At 38.5% G+C, this 22,299-nt stretch overlaps 1 protein-coding gene across 1 annotated transcript in view; it reads right to left on the bottom strand.

Annotated features, from left to right (window-relative positions):
* SPATA16 (spermatogenesis associated 16) overlaps positions 1-17,583 on the bottom strand; it is a 283,069-nt gene extending 265,486 nt beyond the window's left edge. The window contains exon 1 of the mRNA XM_086318894.1: positions 17,462-17,583. The gene's annotated coding sequence lies outside the window, so the exon portion shown is untranslated. The remainder of the gene's footprint in view (positions 1-17,461) is intronic.
* Positions 17,584-22,299: the final 4,716 nt, after the last annotated feature.

The raw sequence follows: 22,299 nt of genomic DNA on the forward strand, positions 1-22,299 counted from the left end.
CTCTTCTTAATATCTTCTGCTTCTGTTAGGTCCATACCATTTCTGTCCTTTATTGAGCCCATCTTTGCATGAAATGTTCCTTTGGTATCTTTAACTTTCTTGAAGAGATCTCTAGTCTTTCCCATTCTGTTGTTTTCCTCTATTTCTTTGCACTGATCACTGAGGAAGGCTTTCTTATCTCTCCTTGCTATTCTTTGGAACACTGCATTCAAATGGATATATCTTTCTTTTTCTCCTTTGCTTTTCACTTCTCTTCTTTTCACAGCTATTTGTAAGGCTTCCTTAGACAGCCACTTTGCTTTTTTGCATTTCTTTTTTTGGGGGATGATCTTGATTCCTGTCTCCTATACAATGTCACAAACCTCCGTCCATAGTTCATCAGGCACTCTATCAGATCTAGTCCCTTAAATCTATTTCTCACTTTCACTGTATAGTCATAAGGGATTTGATTTAGGTCATACTTGAATGGTCTAGTGTTTTTCTCCACTTTATTCAGTTTCAATCTGAATTTGGCAATAAGGAGTTCATGATCTGAGCCACAGTCAGCTCCCAGTCTTGTTTTTGCTGACTGTATAGAGCTTCTCCATCTTTGGCTGCAAAGACTATAATCAATCTGATTTTGCTGTTGGCCATCTGGTGATGTCCATGTGTAGAGTCTTCTCTTGTGTTGTTGGAAGAGGGTGTTTGCTATGACCAGTGCATTCTCTTGGCAGAACTCTATTAGCCTTTGTCCTGCTTCATTCTGTACTCCAAGGCCAAATTTGCCTGTTACTCCAGGCATTTCTTGACTTTCTGCTTTTGCATTCCAGTGCACCGTAAGTCACTTCAGTCCTGTCTAACTCTTTGTGATCCTATGAACTAGAGCCCACCAGGCTCCTCCGTCCTGGGATTCTCCAGGCAAGAATACTGGAGTGGATTGCCATGCTCTCCTCCAGGTAATCTTCCCAACCCAGGAATTGAACCCACGTCTCCTGTGTCTCCTGCATTGGCAGGCAGATTCTGAACCACTAGCGCACCTGGGAAGCTGATTAACACTGTTGTGATAGTTTCAGATGGACAGTGAAGGGACTCAGCCATATATATACGTGTATCCATTCTCCCCCAAACTCCCCTCCCAGCCAGGCTGCCACATAACATTGAGAAGAGTCTAATCCTGATGCTTAGTGACTTCAGAGTCTGGAACCTAATGGGTCCTCAATACACTTTTGTCACTGAAAGGAGCACATAGGTGAGGTGAGTAGTACGGTAGTATGGTATAATGAACACGCTTCTGTGGGAACAGGAGACTGATGCAGTTGAAGAGATTTGGTTTTGGAAGAGGCAGAATGAGAGGTGTTCCTATACAGGCAATTTTTCTTCTTTTTTATCCAAGTAATCATAAGGAATAGTTCAGCATTATCGGAAGGGAGAATGAATTGGGCTCATGATGCTTATTAAGAAACACAAAATAAAACATACTGTGTAGTGTTATCTGAATAATAATAGCAGCCAACAGGTACTCCCAGTGTACAAGGTTATCTCACTGGATTATTCCATTTGTTCTCACAACAACTTTTTTGCATAAATATTATTACCTTTATTTTACTAATGAGGAAAGTAAGTGATTAAATAACTTGTGGGATCACCAACATAATTTAGACCTAAAACTTAAACTTGGGACATTTGATGTCAAATTCCATGACTTTTGAACCACAGGATAATAAATTCCTCTGCATTTCACCACCATTGATTGGGATTTATACTCTTTCTACTTTAAAAAACATTTTTTTCAAAATTTAGTAACAAGGTATTCCACTGTTTTATTGGGTGGACTTTCTATTAAATGGAAAAAGAATTAATTGGCAATTTATGGCTAACAAGTATATGAAGCAGATTTGTTGAGAAAGACATTAGACATTTTTAATAAGATCATTAGTTGCAAGTATATGTATGGTCCTGTTTTATTCCAGAAGCCGTTAAATTCTTAAAACATAATGTGGGCACTACACTTCCATATGAGTGGGGGATTCCAGACTTTAAATTGACAAACCATTTGCTGATCACAGAGTCACCAAATGGTAATAATGGCATCAAAGCAACTGTGCTTCTTTGTACCTGGTACACTGTGAACATCTGCTGTGTTGCATCAGAGACCATTAGAAAGGTGCCTTTATTGTTCATGGCATTACACCATGGAAAGAGCATCCAATTTGGAGTTGCACAAAAAGTTTGAATTCTAGATATATTATTTATAAACTGTGTGTTCTAGGAGAAATTATCCAACCTCTCTAAACATTATTTTCCTCCTCCAGAAATGGGAATGATTGGATACAGGAGAATCATGTGAGAATCAAATGAGATAATTGATGTAATGGCACATAAGAGAAGAAGTGAGGCAATTCCACATGCGGCCTCCTTAAACACGCCTCCACTCTTTCAAAGGTTAAACACTTTTGTCTCAATCCCGTGTCTCCAAACCTCTCAACCACTGTGCTTCTGCAATCGTCACTTCCTCTCTTGCTTAATCCATTAATACACACACAGATCTAGCTACACTTTAAGGAAAAGCAAGCAAACTTTCTTGCCTCCACATCTCCTTCCTGCTGCCATCCCATACTGCTGCTCCCCTCCACTGCAAAAGGACTGAAAAGAGTTTTTTACATTCTCTGTCTCCACTTTTTCGTAACAAATTTTCTTCCCCAATCCAATCTCTGCAGACTTCACTCTTTCCTACTCCATTAAGACTGCTCTGACAAAGGTCATCAGTGACTTTCACGTTGCCAAGTATCTCATCTGCCAGACCTGTTGGCAGTATTCTTAACTGGTGACACTCTCATCAGTGGAACATCATCATCTCCCCTTCTATGGCACCTTGCAGTTCTTATTTTCCTATTACTTCACTGACCACTCATTCTTAATCTCCTAGGTTAGCCCTTCCTCTTCTGTTACACCCGACAGCTGGAGCTGCTTTTTTTCTCCATCTGCATTGTCTGGTTAGGTGATCTTGTCTAATCCTGTTGCTGCAAATACCATCGTAACTCCCAGTGTTACAACTCTAGGTCTTAGAACACTCCCAGGAATTCAAAACTGTATACCTCACCATGTGACACCTCTACTTGGATTGCCTAATATGCATCTTAAAACTTAAAAGCCCAAAACAAGTCTCTTAAATCTCATCTTCAGTTACCCATCACACAGTCTTCCCCATTCCAGTATAAGCCCCCACATCCATTGGTCAGAACAGAACCTTATGAGTTTTCTTTCCTTCCTTTCTTTTACTTAACTCCATTGTCCAATCCATCATGAGGTCCTACTGACTTTTTCTTTCAAAGGTCCACCTCTATCCATACCCATGATGATGATTTCCAACCCCATAATTTCTTGCCTAGATTATTGAAATTGTTCTCTCGCACACAGCAGCCAAGTCATCCTCCTAAATGAAAATCAGATCCCACCATATTCTTGCTTTAAATCTTTAAATGGCTGCCCACAATACCTAGAATAGAATAAAAACCTCTTATACCTGAAAATTCATCATGCATTTCCTGCTTTGTCTACTTTGTTTCAGACACTTGGCTTTTATTTTGTTCTGCTATTTTAACTAGTTCATTCCCACCTTGGAGCCTTTGCACTAGTTGGTCTATGAGCGTTTTCTTCATTGTGTTTTTCACATTATTCAGATTATAGCTTAAATGTCTGTTCCTAAAGAAATCTTCTCTAATTAATTAAAAGCAACTCCCCCAGTCATACTGGAGAACCCCATGGACAGAACCTGGCAGTCTACGGTCCATAGGGTTGCAAAGAGTCGGACATGATTAAGTGACTTAGCCTAGTCTAACCCAGTCATATATTTTTAAACCTAACCATACCACTTATCACAGATATATTTACTCATATATATTAGTCTATGTATATGTTTCATTTAAATCTACCTTTTCACACCAGAATATAAGCTCCCTGAGACAATGAACCTTGTATGCCTAATTCACTGCCTCATATTCAGAGCCTGACACAGAATATACAATAAATATTTGTTGACTGGACAAACAGATGTTTGTATCTTACTGTACATTTATTGACAAATTCAGAGTTATGTTCTTTTTATTCCTGCTGTACCATATTACAGAAGCTTAGACAGTTAGTTGAAAGTCAGGTGGCATTAGTGGTAAAGAATCCACCTGCCAGTGCAGGAGATGCAAGAGATGCATGTTTGATCCCTGGGTTGGGAAGATCCCCTGGAGGAGGGTATGGTAGTATCCTTGCCTCCAGTATTCTTGCCTGCAGAATCCCATGGACAGAGGAGCCTGGCAGGCTATAGTCCAGATGGTCACAAAGAGTTGGACACAACAGAAGCGACTTAGCACGCAGGCCCCTAAATATAAGCTAGCTTTTACAAACTGACTTCATTATGGAGAGTTTCTCTAGACACTGTGGCATCCTGGTCCTGTCTTTCTTTTCTTTTCCTTCTATTTTTATTGTTTTCTTCTCTAAGTCAACAATATTTATGATGTGCCTACCCTGGTCTCTTTTATTTTAGTCTTTGTTAGGGGATAAATAATTTCCCTGGTTCTTTGTTGACATGAAGTGTGGCTCATTCAGAACCAAAAGCATCAGAAAAATCAGACCTTTTGGGGGAAGTCATAATGATACAACTTGCTATCTTTACAAGTGTGGTCCATAAGAATACAACTGTACTTCTCTAAGATCTTTAATCTAACTTGATTGTAAAAAAAAAAAAAAAAGTAACTCGTTTGGTGTGGGAGGAATATGAGGGCAAGGCAAGTCATGCTTCAATGTACTTCAGAGACCTTTGGCTACATTTCTTCTTGAAGCATAAATGCAATCAGCCTGCCAAATTCATTGGCATCCTGAGATAAAGTTCTCTTTCTTTGCAAACATTGCACCGTCCTTCTGTAAAAGTAATCCAAATTTCTATTTACTTAAGAGGCTGAGACTATACAGATGTATAAAGAAAAAAAAAATTTTCCCCCTAACTTTGGCCAACTCTTTAATTCTGTTGCTATAGTGCTTACTTCTTAGACTTTCACATTCTATTTCTTAAAATATAACTCAGAATTGTAGAAGGGTGGAGATGGATAGGCTTCCCAATATATTCTCATCTGATGAAAACAATGAAATCTTATGCAGGTGAAATGACCTGCTCATGGTCACACAGCAAATCAGTGCTTTCAATCATATCTTGCAACTCTCAGGTTTCTTTCTACCTCACTCCACTGCCTCCACCATAATACACAAGGTAAATGGTTATCCCAGTTGCAATTTCCAAATGGAGAAACATATATTTAAATTGTGTGACTCGGTTTAGTGCTTTGTTTGCAAAAAGTCACACAATTAATGAACAGTAACCACAAAGATTTCTTATCCTGACTTACCCTTTAAATTATTAACTGTTCTCAAATATGTTTTAAAGTTGTACCCACCCAGAGATGACAAATGTATTTTTAAAATGAACCCATTAACTTGTTTGGAAATAACTGTAAATTTATAGATAAGTTGTAAGAATAATATCAAGAACTCTCAATTGCCTTTAACCCAGATTTACCAATTTTAAATATCTCGCCCACATTTATAATTCCAATGTGTGTGTATGTGTGTGTGTAGTGTAGACAGCTATAGAGAAACACATTCATGTATGTAAATTTATATTATTCATTTTTTTCACAGTCATTTATGAGTAGGTTGCATGCATCATGTCTCATTACCCTTTGTTACTTCAGCGCATATTTCTTAGAATCAAGGATATTTCACTTATGTAACACAATATAGTTATGAAATCCAGGACTGTTAACAGTGATACTATGCTGTTGTCTAATCTATAGTCCCTATTTCAGTTTTGTCAACTGCCTTCATAACATCCTTTTTAGTACTTTTTCCTCCAGTATAAGATGGAGTCCAGGATAATGTATTGCATATAGTTGTCATGTCTCTTTAGTCTTACTCTGAACCAGTTCCTTTAGCCTTTCTTTGTTGTCCAAAGTGTTGGCATTTTTTAAAAGTAAGAACCAGCAATTCAGTAGACTCTGCCTTGATTCGGTAGATACTTCCGCGTATTTAGATTTGGGTTAAACATCCCCAGTAAGATTATATCACAAACTGATGTGTCTTCTTTCTCAGGGTCCCACGTTTGGAAGCACACAATGCACTTGTCTTTCTTTAGTGATGCAAATCTTTCTAAAGTTTTAAAAATTAATCTATTTATTATTTTTGGCTGCACTTAGTCTTCATGCCTGTGCATGGGCTTTCTCTAGTTGTGGTGAGTGGGAATTAATCTTCATTGTGGTGCACAAGCTTCTCATTCTGGATCTTCTCTTATTGCAGACCATGGTCTGTAGGATGCGCGAGTTTCAGTAGCTGTGGCGTGAGGGCTCTAGAGTGCAGGGTCAGTAGTTGAGGTGCATGGCACGGGCTTCATTCTCCAACGGGATGTGGGATCTTCCCAGACCAGGGATTGAAACTGCGTCTCCTGCATTGGCAGGTGGATGGCTTCTTAACCACTGGACCACCAGGGAAGTCCAGTGATGAAAATTTTAATCACCTGGTCAAGTTGTCATCTAGTTTCTCCAGAGAAAGATGTCACTGTTACAACTTACAAGCAGTCTGTGTGGAGACAGTTAAAACCTGCAGTTTTTCTGTTCTTCATCAAACTACCTCTCTTGATATCGCATCCATTGATGATTCTTGTGTGCATGAATCTTAGCTGTGATGATGGCTACATGGTGATTTTTCCCTTCACGATTCACAGTATTATTAGAATGCTCAGACAGAGGGTTGGTCACTACTGAAGTATCTGACACAAACATGTGTACTCTGTGCTTTTTGACTTTATGTGTTTTTTTTAAAAAGTAAATCCTATAGTTTCAAGAAACAATAATTAAAAGTGTACTAAAACATTTAAATTTAAATAACAGATACTGCATTATTTTTTAAAAAATGTTTTTAAACATGAAAAATGATTTTTTTAAAGCATTGGAGGGGAATACATTAGGATACATCTACTCCAATTTCTACATTTTAGAGATGAGGGCCAGAGAGGGTACAGCTCTGTTTAGTGGTAACAGCAGGACTTGAGATTGGTCTAAAGGGTCTGATTCTAGGTTCCATCACAGTCACATTTTAATTTTTATATCCTACTGGACTATAGTTGATTTACAATGTTGTGTTGATTTCAGGTGTACCTCACATTACTTTAAACATAATCAAAACTTGTTAAAAACACAGTGTACTCGCTGGAAGCAAAAACTCATGGCGTAAAGTAGGCAATGTAAGATGATACACTAATGATATCTAAAAATTTACCTTAAGAATTCCATTCATTCAGCAATCATTCATGATTGACTAAGCAACTACCCTGTGTCATGACCTGTGTCAGCACTGGGATGCAATGCTGAAGCAGAGATTGCCTCCATTCTCAAGGAGTTTATGGTTTAATGGGAGACCATACATTAACATGAATCAGAACCTTCTGAGGCCTCTTAGGTGCCAGGTCCAACAAATTTTGATATACTGGGTCAGGAGTGATCTTAGGAAGCTTCATGTTTGATAAGCAGAGGAGGGTTGTACTAGAAATACAAAATATCCAAAGTGTTAAAGTGGTTACAGTATATGCACCACCTTCTGACTCTCCCACTCCAAATTAAAAGTGTTAAGAGAAACAATACCAAACTATTAAATAATTTTTTCAAATGTTCAACAAGTTTCAGTGTTATGATCATTACTTTTTTGAAATATTAAAACATGCTAGATTTTCCTAGAAAATTATTTTTTTTTTTGGTAATGCTACTTTGCTGGTGCTGTAAGCATGTCCAAGTTCAGTCTACTCCAGTGAAGTCTGATACAAGTGGTTGGGTGACCATGCTGGCATTGAGCCAGTGCATTTGTATGCTGGATGTGGATGCAGTTAAATTGGTACTTGGGCTGGCACTGATGAAGCAGTCTGACAGAAGGACAGTCTGCATTAGGTGTTGATGCTTAAGAAACACCTGAAGGTCTATATGCTTACGTTCCTGAAAGAGAAGCTTATATGGATGCATTATTGTTAGGCATTCATTACATCCATTAGTCAACAAACACTTCTTGAATTCCTACCAGGTGAAAATACTGGGCTCTTTCCTGGGTGGATTATAAAGATGAATAAAATGGGTTGTGCTTCCTAGGAGCTTGGAAGTAAGAACTCAAAACTGCTAACTTGCCTGATAGTGTGTTCCAAGCTCAGTAAGACAAAATGGCATAGGAGACAGGACCTGTGTTTTAGACTTGAGATCTGAGCTCAAATCCTAAATCTTTCTTTTTTGCTGAAGAAACTTTCAATAAGTTACTTTGCTTTGATGGATCTTGGTTTTTTCATCCAATTCATTCCTTATAGGGATGATTGAAGGATTAACAAAGCAATGTTTTTTAGAAACTGATTAATCATCTGACATATAATCTGTTCTCTACAAACAGTAGCTATTATAGTTTTAAACACAGTACATATATATTATATCATGAACAAATTATAAACATAATATTTATAAAACATACTAATAATGTTTACTAGTTGATGCTTTGCTTTACATTGTGAAACTTTGTTTACAGATGCATACATGCATCATTTTTCTTCTTCAGTTTCAATAAGTTGGCAACTAATATTTACATAAAAATTGAATCTCAGGATATTTATTCCCTGTGGATTTTGTGTCCTGGAGAGCAACTGGTAAAATGAGAGAACATCCATCACAAGCAGGCTAGCTAATCTACTTTCATTGTAATCATATATAACCAGTCAAATACTGCATGATCCATAAAATGGGTGCACCAAGGGTAATGCATGAATAATTAATATCTGCCACTCTTACCTCACAAGGAGAACCTGAGGCATGAATATGAGACTGCTCCTAAATTATTTTCCCTGAGGTTGAACTGGATATTTATTTTCACCTAAGATCATCATAAATCTCTGTAAACTGTTTTTTTGGAGTAGGGTGGAAACAGGTGGAGAGTGAACACAGAAATCTCCTAATCTCAAAACATGTTATATAATAGAACTCTGACTATTGTAAATTTAATATTTTCTAATACATTTACAGTGCTTTTTAGTTTAGTAATCCCTAAATTGTCTTTTCCTTTAGAGACTGAAAAATAAAAGGTTATTTTTAACACTTGAGAAACTATTGCATTAGATTTTTTGTATGATTGGCCTAAGGATTAATGGTACAATGTTATATGTACTTCCCATAGAACCTGGCATAGAAGAGAGAGAGGGAGGTTAGAAAATGAACTGTTTATCTGCCTTCCTATGCATGCCAACACATTTTACATCATAAATATATCTGAGCCAACTAGTAGAGTTTACCTGATTCTTTGCAAGAGTTCTAGTTTGATACTTTACTAAAGATAAGTATGAAGTGGCTTCCCTTGTGGCTCAGTGGTAAAGAATCTGCCTGCCAGCAAGAGATGTGGGTTTGATCCCTGGGCCAGGAAGATCCTCTGGAGAAGGAAATGGCAACCTACTCCAGTATTCTTGCCTGGGAAATCCCATGGACAGAGGAGCCTGGAGGGCTGCAGTTCACGGGGCCGCAAAAGAGTCGAACGTGACTGAATGGCTAAACAAGTATGAAGTACTTTCATGGAACTACTTAGATCTTGTATATATTTGTTTAATCTATTTTTGCACAAATGACTCATTTAGTTCGACTTCACTGTTCCCCTTCTCGAAGCCAGTATGCTCAGTTTATAAACCTGTGATCTACTCACTGTTGGTGCTTCCCTGTGAAACACACAAAGCAACAAGCAACAAAGGCAGTACCCCTCTGCCTCTGACTCAAGTTGCCCAGGCACATATCCTCTCTTACCTCTGTCCCCAGGTATGAAGCACTTAGCCTCATTTCCAGGCATAGGCAGTGTCCCTCTACCCTTCTCTGGGATATATAAAGAGGGTAAATGAGCAAAGATAACCCCCTGGGCCTCTCTTCTCATCTTCTTATACTGTCCCTTCTTCACCCATCAAAAATAAGAAAAAGAAATTGGAATTTCTTACTTGTATAGTTTTTGGTATTATTAGTTGAAGGTTTCGTCTGAATCTTTTTATAGTATAAATTATGATACTTATTCTGCAGAAATGCATTTGTCTATGAGAAATTAATTTTGGAATTAATATAGAGAAGATATCAAATAGTTTAGAGATACATTATTTAATTTGTTCAATCATGTTTCAATTACATTAATTAATAAAGATTTACAGGTTTACCGTCAGAACTGGACATGGAACAGACTGGTTCCAAATAGGAAAAGGAGTATGTTAAGGCTGTATATTGTCACCCTACTTATTTAACTTATATGCAGAGTACATCATGAGAAATGCTGGGCTGAAGGAAACACAAGTTGGAATCAAGATTCCTGGGAGAAATATCAATAACCTCAGATATGCAGATGACACCACCCTTATGGCAGAAAGTGAAGAAGAACTAAAGAGCATCTTGATGAAAGTAAGAGAGGAGAGTGAAAAAGTTGGCTTAAAGCTCAACATTCAGAAAACTAAGATCGTGGCATCCAGTCCCATCACTTTATGGCAAATAGATGGGGAAACAGTGGCTGACTTTATTTTTCTGGGCTCCAAAATCACTGCAGATGGTGACTGCAGCCATGAAATTAAAAGATTCTTACTCCTTAGAAGGAAAGTTATGACCAACCTAGACAGCATATTAAAAAGCAGAGACATTACTTTGTTAATAAAGGTCCATCTGGTCAAAGCTATGGTTTTTCCAGTGGTCATGTATGGATGTGAGAGATGGACTATAAAGAAAGCTGAGTGCAGAAGAATTGATGCTTTTGAATTGTGGTGCTGGAGAAGACTCTTGAGAGTCCCTTGGACTGCAAGGAGATCCAACCAGTCCATCCGAACAGAGATCAGTCCTGGGTGTTCATTGGAAGGACTGATGTTGAAGCTGAAACTCCAATACTTTGGCCACCTGATGCGAAGAGCTGACTCATCTGAAAAGACCCTGATGCTGGGAAAGATTGAGGGCAGGAGGAGAAGGGGACGACAGAGGATAAGACGGTTGGATGGCATCACCAATTCAATGGACCTGGGTTTGGGTGGACTCCGGGAGTTGGTGATGGACAGGGAGGCCTGGTGTGCTGAGGTTCATGGGGTCGCAAAGACTTGGACACAACTGAGCAACTGAACTGAACTGAACTGACAGGTTACAGAGTTGTGTGATATTTGAAAACTGACTGTATATTAATCATTGACTAATATTTTCCTAGTCAATCCCAGAAAAAGAGAACCATGAAATCAAAAACCTTCTTTGAGGAAAGTTCTGAAGTATATCAAACTTAAAAAAAAAAAAAAAGATACTTTAAAATTACTATTTTGACAATTTGAACCTAGACAAAATATATCATTCAAATTATTCAGTTACATAATAACTTCTGCATTATGGGTGGGATGGACTTGGTAGCAGACAGAATTTCTGCCAAGACCAAGTGAAAAAGCAGGATTAAATACCAAATCATCAGTTTGAGTGTACTGGAGAGATGGGAGGCAATGAAATATAGATGCAGTACAACTTCTTCATCAAAATGAGCTGACTTTTACAGCCAGTTTTATCTGGGGGACATTTGCCAATTTGGTATGGGGAAGGGAGAGGCAAGATACTAAAGACCTAAGTAGAAGGCCTCTCAAAAGCAATGCAAAGTTTTGACAGTCTTGTGAGACCTGCAGGAGAAATGGCTTTGAAGAAACATCAGATATACAGCTGGAAACTCTTGGGAACCACAGTGACCTAGAGGTAAACTATTTTCAGGCCTGCAGCCCAGCCTCAACATATAGCAGTTCCTGATTAAATTAAGATGAACAACTGTGTTGTCTGCTTAGTGAAGGCAGGGAGGAACTCATTATAGAGGATGATACATCATGTGAATCTTCTACAGCCTCCCATACAAAATATTCAACATTGAATAAAAAATTACCAAGTATGCCCCCCCAAACACCAAGAAAAAAATCAAAAGAAAAAATAGACAATAGAAACACACCTGCAGGTGATCAAGATATAAGAGTTAGCTAGGAACTTAAAATATCTCTAATATGTTCAAGGCAATAGAGTTAAGACTTTCTTAAACACATGCTCTCTTCTTCCCCACCTACAATCTCTGCATTGTTTAAAAATACAAGTTATAAGTCATGGAAATAATCTGATGGTAAATCAGAAGATGTTTTTCTATAGAACTCTCCAGGAGGGCAAAATCACACAAATGAAATGCAGTTCATGTGAATGGCTTGTAAATTATTGGTCTGTGTGTATGGTGGGTAGAGTTGAAGAGAGAGAAGAAATTCTCTGCTTGTGTTTCTGAAGGCCCTGAGGAGCCTGAACAAATGGTAAGTTGCTTGCTCTCATTATCAAAAATTTTTAAACTTTAGTTGTGGTAAGGGGAAAAAAAATCCCCCCAGGCTTGATTTTTTTTATGACTTAATCTCCCTGCAGCTGTAGATATATTAACTAGTAAAGATGATATCCTGATGATTAGATCAGTGACCTCAGGATCAACCATACTTCGGTCACACTCAATCCTAAGAAAAAGGTGGAAAGAAGGCTGTATCAATAGAGGCCAGGGAGGACCAGAATGGCACTGATACAAGGTCCCTTCCCATTCTGATTGCTATGAAGATGAGTTTCTTCCTCTGTCTTCTTAAGGGTAACTACTTGAGTTGGAGAAATAGGCACAAAAAAGAACCCAAGCTTCAATTTTATTAAATATTTACTCAGAGATGTTGTTTTAAATCATTACTGAGTTATCTCTGATTGCAGTCCCTCTCTGCATTCTCACATTCTTACTTTAAAAGAAAAGGGGCCTCAAGAACTCACTCCAGAATTCTGCTACAAAAATTCATGGAATCAACTTTCCTCAGCCTTCACTTTAAAACATCTACACCAGCATAGGGCAACATCTCCTGGTATGCACATCTCAAGCCAGGAAGAAGTGATGAGGCAGGTTCCTGAGGGACATTTTAAAACTACATTTTCCTCCCTGCCCATAACCCAGCTCCATCTCATTATTCTTGAGAGTATATTGTAGATATGAAAGATTTGGAAGAATGAAAAATACTGAGAATTAGGGAGATGGAGTGATAAGTGGAAAACATTGGTAGTCATCTACTATTAGAAAATAAGACCAAAACCAGATGACCAGTTTTGTGTGGGTACTGGTTGAACAAATTCTGTGACACAGGTGGAGTAATATGCAGGCCCGTGAAAGGCAGAATCTCTGGGAGAAAAATGGGAAGAAATGGCAACTGCATGAGAAGATAGAGCTTCTATGAATTGTAGATCATACTTCCTTTTCTGTATTCATGGAATTGACCAATGAAAGCATGTGCAACATTTGAAGGGAATCTGTACACAGTCAAGTTATAATGTTTAAATGAATAGATGCTATGATTTGTAATGTATATCACGTCTTGCCCCTCAGTCTTGTAATGGCTCTCCTGTTTAACATGATGTTTTCTCTTCACTGTGAACTACATTCGTGAATATAAAATATGGGGGGATTAACTGAGGTCTGAACTTTTGAGAGTCTTTAATTAAGCTTTGTCCCCAGTACTTAAGGAGATTGAGATGTCGTCTATGCCTACATTATCCTCATCATCTGAGTAGGAATCGCATAGACGCTCAAAACATACACCTCCCTAAAGTAGAAGAGACATGTTACATTTTGGAATGTATGCTGAGGGCTGATTGTGGAGGCTGTGGTAGTATTGCATTTTTTTTTTCCCTAAAACTTAAACCTAGGTTTCCAAATGTCTATTGAACAGAAGTGTGAAGTGGTAGTCATAGTTTGGCTCCTTATACCTTCGTTCAAACTTAACAAACGAGCTGATTTCTAACAAGTTTAAATGCACAGCATTTTGGAAGAGGATGGTGACAATACAATGTCTTCTCAAACTATAACTTAGGTGATCTTTAGAGACAGCATTGAATTCTTCTGCTTGAGTTATGCTGGCTAATAGGAATTTAAGCGATAACTGGTAGGAGAGCACTGAAGCATTCATGCATGTGAAATCAGATGAACATCCAGAATTGGAATTTCCTAAGGAAAGTTATTCTAGCGGAGAAACACAGGCTCAGGTTGAGTGCCAATAACTTCTAAACTAACATGTGCAACTATTATCCTAATAAGTAACAGCTAAAGGTGCCGGAAGAAAAGCAAGACCAATATTTTCAATTACATTTTAAAAACAACAGCTCAAACAGAGCTATAGACAAGTCCCTTTCTCTGTTAAAGAGAATTTAATCTGTCTTAATTTTGACTCTATGTATTAATGCTTACTCTTGAAAAACACACATACAACTTAAGCAGATTTTAGAAATCAAGAACTTCTGGTTTCTACTGGTAATTTTTATTTCTATTCAGTGATAATACTAGTCTGAAATATTCCCCTTTAAATGATCTACTCAGCACCATATCAATTCTCCACCTGCCAGGCAGTTGTAGGTTGCAGTGTGACTTCAGCTTCAACTTCTACTCATTAAGGTTAAAGGATACATTCTAATGCTTATCCTGCATAAAATCAGCTCAGTTACATTTCAAAGTTGCCTAAAATTTGTGAAATATTAGTGATTCAAATATATGAATCCTCAAAATTTCATAATAGACATACTTAGGTGTATATAGATCTATATCAAATCTTATAGTATGTAAATGAACTTACCCCTTCAGGTTTTCTAAAATGTAGAGGTAGAGCTGAATCTTTGCCATCATAGTTATTTTTCCCAGCCCATGGAGTATTTGGAATGATTTTGATATCAGTAATGGCCATTGTGCTCTCAGTTTCCTAATTTACAAAATAAGGTTAATAACAATATCTAGCTCATGGTTGTTGTAAAGAGTAACAGAAGGTTTCCTGGTAAATAGTAAGTGCTTGAAAAATGCTGTTTTACTATTGCTCTCATCATTTTTATTGTTATTATTGCTCATCAATTTAAAAAAATTAGACAGGAAGATGGTCTTTCTATTGGACCCCTCACTCATGGTTATTCACCTTGTATATTTTGAAATCTAGCCAGAGCTGTGATAAGTTATAGTCTCTACTCCAGTGATCTTTAAACTAGACTGCTATATTTTATTTTATTAACACCCCTGAAAAAAACTCAGCAAGTCTTTTCATGGGAGCAAAATGTTACAATTTGACTGTCACTTTCCAGGAAGATGACTCAATATATTTTATACTAGTTGAGAGATAATGATCTGGGCTCCCTGATGTAAAGGGATTTAAAAGCCCTTGAGCATTTGGTGTTTGTATGGCTTGTGTTACCATAGCCCTCCATGGTTTGGCTACCTATTCATCTATTTTCAACTGATACATCACATAAAACAAAGAAAAAGAAATTGCAGCCAAATTCTATGTGGAGATTTGTGGTTCTAGTTATTGTGTGTCTTAATTAGAAAAAACTGTCCTGCTGTTAGGAAGAAACTGTGTATTTACGCCTGGAGACCTTTTTAAGGTCCTGTATATAACAATTATAACAATTATTATTCATGTTCATTTGTTGTTTTCCTTTAGGTTGTAATTAATTTCCAACATACTGGTTGCACTGCTCAAAAGATGAAGAACTTTATGAATTTAGGGCAGATACTGTAACAAGTAGTTATTTTCCATTTCAAACTGTGGCAAGGAAAAAGAAGAGGATATTTTTTCTGAATGGCCTTCAAAATTATTTCTCTTTGGAAATATATTTGAAAATGACCAGATTGGAAGTTTTAGCTATTTGGTTATAATAACACTGATGAGTAACAGATTGAACAAGGTTGAAAAGGTACCACACTGAAAAGTCCACCTTGAGAACAAAGAAAAATCTCAGTTCTATCTTGATTATGCACTTGTGTTACACGCCATGACAACTTACCAGGTTAGGTGCACTTGAAAAGAGGCTGAAAAATTAAAAACCTCTTTGAAATTCTATAAAACACGGTCTTGCCTCCAGTCATATCCCTGTCTCCCATATCATAATCTATATTTCATTCCTTACTCAAATCAGGACAGTGAAGAAAAACTATATGCTATATGCAGAGTTCGGATTAGAAGGATTCTGGCCTCTTTCTTACTTCCAGTGCATTTTTTTTCTCTTCTACCCTTACAGTTCCCTTTACAAAAAAATTCTTGAGCTTTTGTCGCGCATGAAGGGGGAAAAAAAAAAAACCTGTAAAATATTATTATTGAGTCCTAATTTATTTTTCCATTTGGAGGAAAACAGTCTATCCATCTGCAATAATATTTAAAAGATAGCATCTCTATGGCACCCAAGGTCTTACTGGTGAAATCTGAGAAGATCCAAAGGCCCTTTGTGTGTATAATAACATTATTAGCACATTAAATTTAATCATAGGGGATTAAAATATAGTTATCATTACAAATAAGTTTTTATGCGTTTAAAACTAGTGGCTTGTTAAACATGGCAAATATTTTGTTGGTGTTCCAAAAAGAGATTCTTACTGAAACTTATAAATATTTTATAGACAAGTACTGTGAAAAGCAAACTTTAAACAAGGTTGACGCTGTTTTTCAATGCTCATGCTGACTCACCTTTGAACGGCAGATTCTTAAGATATTCACTCATTCAACCATTCATTCCGTCACTCATACACCAACTATCTCAGAGCACACATTTTATGCCAGGTATGATGTTTGGCACCCCACTCCAGTACTCTTGCCTGGAAAATCCCATGGACGGAGGAGCCTGGTAGGCTGCAGTCTATGGGGTCGCGAAGAGTCGGACACGACTGAGCGACTTCACTTTTACTTTTCACTTTCATGCATTGGAGAAGGAAATGGCAACCCACTCCAATGTTCTTGCCTGGAGAATCCCAGGGACGGGGGAGCCTAGTGGGCTTCCGTCTATGGGGTCGCACAGAGTCGGACACGACTGAAGCGACTTAGCAGCAGCAGAAGCATGATGTTAGAGTACCTAGATGAAGACATCGTCTGTGTCTTAGAGAAAGAGAGAGCTCAGATTGTCTCTCTACCTAAAACCATACTCAGTGATAATGGACGCCTTTATTTCCTCAGTAATATCATGAGTTAGGGAGACAACAGCCTTTAATAAAATCTGAACTCTGAAATAATGATCTTCTTTCGCTTGACAAGAGATAAATAAGCTCATATCATACACTTTATTAAGGAATACGGGTTAAGACAAAACAAAATAAAAAATTAAAAGTCTGTTATTCATAAACCAAGTAAGATCTTGGTCTGTAGGGTGTGCCGCGTAGAGGACAGGGACCCAGTTTGGAATTCCTTGTCTTTAACTGCCTGCAGGAAATGATTTCTTGGCTACTTATTATGGTTCCTCATTCCTAGGGTGAGAAGGACGAAAGGAGCTCCTACTTTCCCCAACTTTCTCAAGCTTCCTTCTCAAGGACCCCTTCCTCCCCAGCCAGCCTGGAAAGCTGAAAAGTTTTAACTGCGCAGAGCTAAATCTTCTCCTACCTAGGCAGTTGTGGCTCAACCCCGCACGGGAGGGACGAAGCTCTGAACTCCTCCCAGCTGCCGCATCTGGCCACACCCGAGTCCAAACGTCCGGATTTGAGGCCACGTTGGTCAGTTTGCTCGCGGAAACCCAGGTTTGAAACGTCACATTCCGCGCGGCCACGCCCCTCTGCCCGTAGCCCCGCCCCCGCCCGTGGCCCCGCCCACACGCCCTGCCCTTGACACCTGCGTGGCTGCTGTCATTTTTTCCAACTGTAAAAAATAAGCTTGTATCTCCTCCCTTCAGATTCTAAAAGTAATGTGATCGTTAAAAAATACTTTGGAAAATACAAAAATATGTGTGTAACATAAAAATAATCTGTAGTCTTAAGAGAAATACTAAGACCATTTCAGTATATTTCTTTGCATTCTCCTTACCATAAATAGCAGAAAAGGCAATGGCACCCCACTCCAGTACTCTTGCCTGGAGAATCCCATGGATGGAGGAGCCTGGTGGGCTGCAGTCCATGGGGTCGCTGGGAGTTGGACACGACTGAGCGACTTCACTTTCACTTTTCACTTTCATGCACTAGAGAAGGAAATGACAACCCACTCCAGTGTTCTTCCTTGGAGAATCCCAGGGACGGGGGAGCCTGGTGGGCTGCCGTCTATGGGGTCGCACAGAGTCGGACACGACTGAGGGACTGATCTGATCTGATCTGATGTACCCCTAAGGACTGCATCCTTTTCCTCAGCAATATTATAAATTTTATGACAAACATTACCTTGCTTTTCTTTATAGTTTAACACATAATGTATATCATTTTTTATTCAAGTATGGTATGTGTTACAGAAAAGCCAATCAACTGTAGGTGTGTTCAATGAATTATCACAAAGTTAACCCACCAGAATAACTGCCGCCCAAGTGAAAAAAAGGAAAACATTAGCATCCTAGAAGACGCTCCTAATGACTATCCCTTTTCTGTTCCCCAGAGGTAATGATTATCTTGCCTTCTAACACCATAGTTTAGTTTTGCCTATTTTTGAACTTTATAAAAATAATCCACTCATTGTTTTACTGTTCAATACTGCTATTGATTATAGTTATCTTTTACAAAGTACACTCCATATACTAACCATATTTATGGCAAGTCTAGATCCTGTCTTCTTCACTTAACACTCTACAGAGTCATTTTTGCATGTCATTTAACATTGTGCTAAAAAAAATGGGTTTTGCCTTATAGTCTATTGGATGGATATAATGGATATAGCACAATTTTATTGAAAGTATAGGGTTTTTTTGTTTGTTTTATTTTATTTTTAAACTTTACAATATTGTATTAGTTTTGCCAAATATTGAAATGAATCTGCCACAGGTATACCCATGTTCCCCATCCTGAACCCTCCTCCCTCTTCCCTCCCCTACCCTCCCTCTGGGTTGTCCCAGTGCACCAGCCCCAAGCATCCAGTACCGTGCATCGAACCTGGACTGGCACTCATTTCATACATGATATTATACATGTTTCAATGCTATTCTCCCAAATCTCCCCACCCTCTCCCTCTCCCACAGAGTCCATAAGACTGATCTATACATCGGTGTCTCTTTTGCAGTCTCGTACACAGGGTTATTGTTACCATCTTTCTAAATTCCATATATATGCGTTAGTATACTGTATTGGTGTTTTTCTTTCTGGCTTACTTCACTCTGTATAATAGGTTCCAGTTATCCATCTCATTAGAACTGATTCAAATGTATTCTTTTTAATGGCTGAGTAATACTCCATTGTGTATATGTACCACAGCTTCCTTATCCATTCATCTGCTGATGGGCATCTAGGTTGCTTCCATGTCCTGGCTATTATAAACAGTGCTGCAATGAACATTGGGGTACAAGTGTCTCTTTCCCTTCTGGTTTCCTCAGTGTGTATGCCCAGCAGTGGGATTGCTGGATCATAAGGCAGCTCTATTTCCAGTTTTTTAAGGAATCTCCACACTGTTCTCCATAGTGGCTGTACTAGTTTGCATTCCCACCAACAGTGTAAGAGAGTGTTTGTTTGTTTTTTAAGAAGGGGAGGCAATATCTCCTAAGCATATGTATTCGCTTGCATGTTGTTTGGTGTACATCTGTGGGTTATCTCTTTAGGATTATTCCTAAAAATGGAATTTCTATGTCAAAGAGCATTAACTTTTTAAAAGTCCGGTGTCCTGCTGCAAATGATGTCAATTTATATTCTTGCTAGTGATGTGTGATAGTATCCCATTATATTAAGTCTCCCAAATAATTAAGAAAAATCTGTTAATCTGATAGATGAGAAATATTTTCTCCTTGATGTTTACATTTACAGTCCTTTGATTACAGTAGAGGCTGATTACACATTTATTATTAATTCATATGTCTCTTACTACAATTTATATATACAATTTTTTCTCATCTCCTCAAGTTTCTCCATTAGTGGGCTTCCCGGGTGGCTCAGATAGTAAAGAATCTGCCTGCAATGCGGGAGACCTAAGTTTAATCCCTGAATTGGGAAGATCACCTGGAGAAGGAATTGGCAACCCACTCCAGTATTCTTGCCTTAAGCAGCTAAGCACTTGAGTCTCTTAGGTTAACATGAATGAATTGTGGTCCTTAAGTCAATGATTGGCCTAATCTCAGGACTATCATAGAAATGCCTTCAGGGTTCTTTAATATCCTTTGAATCCCCCATCCTTTCCTATAGATGAAAGGATTGTGACGGATGATTGCAATTTCATTACCTCATCGCAGTAACTACATGAAATCAGATTTCACTACTGTTACATTACAGCTCAGAGAATGAGGTTGAGTCCATATGTGACTAGCTCAGGTTAATGAAAGGACATTTGAACCTGTATATTCCCACATAGTTCCTCTACTTTGGCTAGTTTTGAGCTGAAAGTTTTCCCTTTATCATCACAAATCAAGTAGTTGAGGTTCTACAGATATTAGGTATCTGTAAATTTGAGACTCAAGGGAAGAGTTGCAAAGCTGGGCTAAGGAGATTGTAGTTGCCAAATAATGCAGAACACATGAGATCACCTCTTATGCTCCATAATGATAGAGAAATGAGCCCCCAAGGAAATGATGCCACTGTGCGTGGCCATGCAGGTTGTACACAGTACAACTCCAGAGGGGGCACCATCCACATCCACAATGACTTGAATAGCATTCCTTGGAATCTGCTAATCACACCTGAATCTTTAGTAACTTCTCAATTTTTAATTTTTGTGATAACAAGTGGTTTGCAAGAATCAGATCAGATCAGATCAGATCAGTCGCTCAGTTGTGTCCAACTCTTTGCCATCCCATGAATCGCAGCACGCCAGGCCTCCCTGTCCATCACAAACTCCCGGAGTTCACTGAGACTCATGTTCATTGAGTCAGTGATGGCATCCAGCCATCTCATCCTCTGTTGTCCCCTTCTCCTCTTGCCCCCAATCCCTCCCACCAGCAGAGTATTTTCCAAAGAGTCAACTCTTCACATGAGGTGGCCAAACTACTGGAGTTTCAGCTTTAACATCGTTCCTTCCAAGGAAATCCCAAGGCTGATCTCCTTCAGAATGGACTGGTTGGATCTCCTTGCAGTCCAAGGGACTCTCAAGAGTCTTCTCCAACACCACAGTTCAAAAGCATCAATTCTTCAGCGCTCAGCTTTCTTCATAGTCCAACTCTCACATCCATGCATGACCACATGAAAAACCATAGCCTTGACTAGACGAACCTTTGTTGGCAAAGTAATGTCTCTGCTTTTGAATATGCTATCTAGGTTGGTCATAACTTTCCTCCCAAGGAGTAAGTGTCTTTTAGTTTCCTGGCTGCAGTCACCATCTGCAGTGATTTTGGAGCCCAGAAAAATAAAGTCTGTCACTGTTTCCACTGTTTCCCCATCTATTTCCCATGAAGTGGTGGGACCAGATGCCATGATCTTCGTTTTCTGAATGTTGAGCTTTAAGCCAACTTTTTCACTCTCCACTTTCACTTTCATCAAGAGGCTTTTGAGTTCCTCTTCACTTTCTGCCATAAGGGTGGTGTCATCTGCATATCTGAGGTTATTGAGATTTCTCCTGGCAATCTTGATTCCAGCTTGTGTTTCTTCCAGTCCAGCGTTTCTCATGATGTACTCTGCATATAAGTTAAATAAACAGGGTGACAATATACAGCCTTGACATACTCCTTTTCCTATTTGGAACCAGTCTGTTGTCCCATGTCCAGTTCTAACTGTTGCTTCCTGACCTGCATACAAATTTCTCAAGAGGCAGATCAGGTGGTCTAGTATTCCCATCTCTTTCAGAATTTTCTACAGAATAGGTCAGTGTAAACTAGAAATAAGAGTAAATGATGCTGGATTAGAACTTTGCTCTTAGTTGTCAAAACAATTGATACAAAAATTTGATGTATCAAAGGTCATTCTTTCTTCCAGAAAACATAAAATAATACGAAGGGCAAAACATTTAAAGCACGTTTGTCCCTGTAGAAGTACAATTAAAATACTCTGTGGGTGTATAGAAAGATTTCTGAAGCATCAAAACAGAGTAGGACATTTTCTTACAAACACCAGGTCATTGCAATACAGATTCTGTAACAGCAGTTACTTGGTCAGCCAGCATATAGGAAAATACTCATGTGGATGAGAAAGTGACCACACACTTAGCAATGAGCATTTTAACAGTAGAGGCATATTAGAGGCCATCTTGTTTTGGAATTACTCATTGTGGTTGCTTAGTCAAAATCATTCAGCATGAAGTTAGGAGAAAGGATTAGAGATTACAGATGACCCTAATTGAAGCTACCAGTTTAGGCTCTCTTGGGTTGCTGAAGGCAGGAGTCAGGATTATTCAGG

The sequence above is a fragment of the Bos grunniens genome, chromosome 1 (assembly GCF_055505025.1).
Source record: "Bos grunniens cultivar Pamir isolate PY7600 chromosome 1, Bosgru_T2T1.0, whole genome shotgun sequence".
NCBI lineage: Eukaryota > Metazoa > Chordata > Mammalia > Artiodactyla > Bovidae > Bos > Bos grunniens.